This window comes from Ornithodoros turicata, chromosome 3 (assembly GCF_037126465.1).
Source record: "Ornithodoros turicata isolate Travis chromosome 3, ASM3712646v1, whole genome shotgun sequence".
In the NCBI taxonomy this organism is placed as follows: Eukaryota; Metazoa; Arthropoda; class Arachnida; order Ixodida; family Argasidae; genus Ornithodoros; species Ornithodoros turicata.
The window spans coordinates 51631028-51636670 of NC_088203.1; the positions used below are offsets into that span (position 1 = coordinate 51631028).

At 46.6% G+C, this 5643-nt stretch overlaps 1 long non-coding RNA gene across 1 annotated transcript; it reads left to right on the forward strand.

The window, feature by feature from the left end:
- The first annotated feature begins 4145 nt into the window (after positions 1-4145).
- LOC135387055 (uncharacterized) lies at positions 4146-4961 on the forward strand. The gene is made up of 3 exons (XR_010420815.1): positions 4146-4230; positions 4419-4578; positions 4873-4961. It is a non-coding gene; the product is annotated as an uncharacterized LOC135387055 (long non-coding RNA).
- The last annotated feature ends 682 nt before the right edge of the window (positions 4962-5643 follow it).

Consider the following 5643-nt stretch of genomic DNA (forward strand, 5'->3'; position numbering starts at 1 on the left):
CAAATATCGCCTGGCATTCAGGATTTTCGTCGCTTTTGAGGTATATAGCTCTTGTGCGTGTGGTATATAATTGTCCGTGCTATGCATTCCCATTCTTTATGCGTATTTACCCCTGTTCGCAGGTATTCTGTGGATCGGAAGGTAGAATGCAGTGAGATGGTTATAGCAACTGTGCTTTGGGCAAACGGTATGTTACATCCCGGGCAGCACAGCAGGTTGGGAAACCATCGGGAGGCCCCCGGGGCGACTGGTTATCTGCAGGTGCCCACTGGATGTCGAGCACCAGCCCGTCTCCGCCCTGTAGCCGACAAAGCTCACGCCCGTCCCCGATGCTTTCCCTACGCATCACCGACGGCGTTGGGGCTACGACAAACGCCGACAAAGTTCGCACCCGTCCCCGATGCTTTTCCAACACATCACCGACAGCGTTGGGGTTACGTCAAACGGCGACATCGTGCCAGTGCTCTGCTCGTGCGCTGTGCCGCGCATGCGCAGCGTCACTCCTCCATGCAGGTTTGACAGTTGACTCTCGGCGGTGTGCGTCTGCAACGTATTTGAAAGGTACGTTTGCATTTTCCTATTATCTGTGGCATTATTGTGGTACGAACCTGTATGTGATATTGGTTGCTGTCCAGGCCGTAGGCTTGTGGACATGGGGCGAGGATTCCACGCCCATTTAACGTCACTATTTTGCTTCATTGCGTTGCGAACGCGCACATCTCGATTGTATCCTCGCTGTCAATATATATATATATATATATATATATCTGTAAAAAACAGAACCTGCTGCAACTGCTAATCACGCGAGGTGCTAATACCAATGCCAATGCTGATACAGATGGCTGATGCGTGATTTGTGTTCACAGTTATTGGAATTTTGCAGCTTTCGGAACGTCTGCGTTCGAGGTGCAACGCTAATCATGAGAGCTTTTCAAGGATGCATGTTGCCTTCTGTTGCCTTGCAGTGAAATATATATCAATATCTCTCTCTGTCGTAGCATGTCGTCGAGATGGGCGCGTTATCGTTCAGCACGTAGGGAGGTAGAGCATCTTCTAAAACCCGAGGAAACTACTAAGATGGCACCTGATCAAGGCGTACGCTCTATCGAAGAAGCGTGGGACGAAGGTCAGCCATGTAGCAGCAGTGGTGGTGAGCGCGTATTCCTCGGTGCTAACCAAATTTCGCCACAGTGCAATACTGACTGTGACATCAACTGCGAATGGGGCACAGACCTCTTGTCAGATGTGATATATTATGATTGAAGTGACGATCACTTTGGACACTGCGCAATTATTGAAAACCAAATTGGGACAGATGAAAGTACGACTGCCACTACACTAGATCCGAACACTACTGAGGACTCGAGTACTGGAGAGCCTAGTGACGAGATTGTAGATATCAAAGTGAGACTTTCAGGAATAGCCATCAGACATAATCTTACACATGCTGCTCTGAACGATATCTCAGCGTTGCTTCGCGACCTCGGTCATCGTGTTCCAAAGGATGCTAGGACAGTGCTTCGTACTGAACGGTCCTCAGCAGATGATGACGATTTTGTACATTTTGGATTAATTGAGGGGCTTCAGAGGAAGCTATTTGCGAGCACTGACACTCTACCCGAACAGATCGACCTGCATGTGAATATTGACGGCGTTCCGCTCTTCAAGAGTTCTTCCTCATCGCTATGGCCAATTACGTGTGCTGTTGCCAACATACCGGACCGTACACCATTCCCAGTTAGTATGTACTATGGCACAGGAAAGCCGCCTGACTTAAATCAGTTCTTGAAAGCTTTTTTGGAAGAAATGAGGTTTTTAGAAGTGAACGGCATCCCAGTGGGAGACAGGCAGCATAAAGTTGTTCTCAAAGCTGTGATCTGCGACATGCCTGCCAGGTCATATGTGAAGTGTACGAAAGGACATGCTGGGTACAGCTCATGCGACCGATGCACCCAAGAAGGGGAATACGTTGATCATCGTGTCATCTTCCCCTATTCCACAGGAGTGGAACTGCGTACTGATGCATCTTTTAGAGATATAGAATACCCAGCACATCACCATGCTCCTTCTCCATTTTGCTGCTTAAACATTGACATGGTGTTCACTTTTCCTATTGACTACATGCATCTAGTATGCTTAGGTGTAATGAGGCGCATGTTGCACCTATGGACCACAGGGAAGATCCCGCACAGGGTCAGCCTTCACCAGCGTCAACTGCTCAACGAGAACATATCAGTGTGTGTGCTGCCTACTGAATTCCAAAGGCAGCCACGCAGTACGGATGAGATGATGTATTGGAAGGCCAGCGAATTTCGGTCTTTTCTTCTTTATCTTGGGCCTGTTGTTCTGAAAAGAGTGTTGCCACAGAAGTACTACGAGCACTTTTTGGTGTTTCATGTGGCCATTACGATACTGTGTTCTCCTACTCTCTATCTCGAATTCAATAACTACGCTCAGGATCTGCTGACATACTTTGTGGACCAATTTGCTGCTATCTACGGGAAAGGGAATCTTGTCTATAATGTACATGCACTGTGCCACTTATCTGCTGAGTGTAGAGCTCATGGACCGCTCGATTCGTTTTCAGCCTTTCGCTTTGAAAGCTATTTAGGCAAACTAAAGGGCCTTTTGAGAACGCCGAATAGACCACTGGCCCAGATACGTAGGCGGCTTTCAGAGCTAAATTCATCAGCATCTACTGCAACAGAAGCACTACAAGGCCTGGCCTCACTAAAGCCCAAGTCAGAGGCGAACAACTGTTGCATACTGGCTGACGGAACTGTTGTCACAGTGTCTGAGCTAACGGACACCTCGATTATTGGATTCAGACACAAGGACGTATCTGACCTATACAAATCTCGAGTGCAGTCATCTCACCTCCATTTTTTCAAGACAGGAAGACTGGAAGACAGACCTCGTGTTTGGTTTCACAGCTCATTTTCAAAGAAATGTGTAAAGCTGTCATACAGTACAGGCTTCGCTGTGATTCCCCTGCAACATCAATAAATAGAAGGGCAGTCGTTGCACCAGAAACAAGGGTAATGGTATGGCCAGGATTATTTTAACTGTGTTTCATTTCATGTGACGAATTTCATGTGATCAATTCGTTTCGCATGTTTCCAAATCCAGTTTGTCCATACAGGTCATGTGTGACTCAGCGCCTTGCAACTGGCTGGCAGTCGTTGAGTTTCTAGGCGAGAAGTCCACCAGTATTGTGCCCGTGTCCTGGATCAGTGACGACAGTTCTCTTTGTGTGTGGCCGCCACCTCGGATATCTGAACAGCAGAGGGTGTCAATGGTGAAGCGTAACGAGCCTCCTGGAAAGTGGCGCCAGACTGCTATAAGAGTCTTGAGTTACGCTGGTAAGTGAATGTGCTTTGCATTTAGTGTGTATGCATACATGCAACAATATTTGCAGCTTCCTATGACGAGGCAACAAAGCAGTGGGACAGGTCCCTGTACACGTCGTCTGTGGAGACAGACACTGACGAGTGTACGAGTCCAGATCTTCCACGTACTTACACCGAAATCACAGGGTACAGCTAATCAATTATGGTCTTCAAGATAGTAATTAATAGGTTGCACGTTTCCAGCTATCGAGAATGCCTCGCAACACAGCCGTCTGGAACAGTGACTCCCGGGAACACGAACCACCCTGCCACAGCAGCTATGAATTCCGAGCCACAGTTCTCCCACTTCTCTTTGCCAGAAGCTCCTCCAGCCCTTCGACGTCACTTTGCTACACAGAGGCATGTAGACACCCGAGAAGCCCCGTCTTCAACAGCACAAATGGCTATCAATACAGTGCCATCTATGTCGTCGCCTGAGGTTACGGACGTGCTCTCATCACATGCTTCTTCTAATCAAGGTGATAAGGTGTTAATGTCGGCGTTACAGTGCTGTTGCACTTAAAACGACAAACCCTTGGCATGGTTTATTTGCGAGGGAAGAATTGACATATAGAAACAGCTGCGACAAATGATAATTAGATTCCTCACTTTTGATCATTCTCTAGGGGGTGACCGCAACATATTATTGCTACTGGTTGACATAAAGAGAGCAGTGAAATCTCTTGATCAACGGCTGCAAGTAATGGAACGTTTCATCGAAAGAATTTCCCAGGAGAAAGGAATTGCAAGGCCAAACTTTCCTGAACTCCCAATACAGACATGCAGTGAGCTACTTGATCTTGAAACGACACTGTCAGATGAGCAAGCCAAAGTATACCTGGTAAGTTTCCGGCCAAGTAAGTGCTATAATACTGAGTCATGATTAGCCTCGTGTAACTTAACCCTTGTATATCTCTTAATGCTGCATTTGATGAAAAAGCACGATAGCGCTGGGTAATGTGTGTTTTAGAAAGAAATCGTATTGCTATCTTCTGCTAATTGCCTTTTTTAACTGTTCAACTTTTGCAGATTGGAAAGCTCTCTCGTCTGGGCGGAAACTCACTGGCTGAAAGTGTGCGAATCCTGGTGAAAAATCTGATAAAGAACAGCGTTGCTTTGCAATACAGCTTAAGGGGGGCACAACAGAAAAAAGACTTTTCCGCATTGCGAGTCTACTCCTGCATTACTGGTGAGTGACATATCGCATTTAACATGCTTGCTTACTATTGTGGTTCAGGTTATGCAATACTGTTTCTACCCTAGCGATGCTTCTGATACAAACATGCTTGTTCCTCGATGATGCTTGCTATCGAATTTTCCCTCTTTGATTGCTTCTTTATCCATCTGAATGTTTTTGCAACTGATCCCTTGCTTATCCGAACTCGATGCTAACATTGGAGTATCCCACTTACTTTTCAAACATATTTATCTCTACTTTTACAACAATGTGATCAGGTACTGTTGCTTACCCTGTTTTCTCTAGAGGTGCTCCTCAAACGACACAACAGCGTTACGATGAAAGAAGTCGAGGATAGGATTGGAAGATACTTAGCCGGCGCACCTGACCGGGAGGGAGGACGAGAAGCCCGCAAAAGAAAGAAAGACACATGCCAAACTGGAACCGAATAGTATTTCATTCTGCGATAACTTTTGTAATCAATAAAGTGTGTAGAACATGCAGCATGTGTTTTTGTAAGTGATCCCTTGCTTATCGAACTGGATGCTAAAACTGGAGCATAATATAATAAATATAAGTAAACACCTCAATGACACTGGGTAGTGCCAGTACCAACGCCCGAAGTACATCAAATTCGCATCGGGAAGGCATGGGACACGAGTACCGATTGCCAATACTGGCCCGGCCCGATAACGGTGTTGCAAAATCGGCGGCGCGCCAGTACCGTAAGCCAGCAGAGCCCCGGGCGAAAGAGACTGTTCCCCGTTGGCGCACCGATATCGGTCCCGTCGGCTGTGCTGCCCGGGATATTTCTATGTCTATCTCTCACGCACACACATGTTGTTGTAACCGTGCTTTTTGAAATGCTGTTTCTTCTAGGTTAAACTCGTAAGAAGCGGCAGGCAGCGGGAATTAACGCATTGGATCCGAGTTCGTGGTCGTGACCCATTCTCGTCTCGAAACATTTTTTATTAGTTTTCATGAACCAGCATACTTGAAAGCGAGTTCTTGAGCTTTACATCACTCTGCAGTGCAAATGCAGACATGGTGTATTTTGAAATGACAAGAGAAATAACA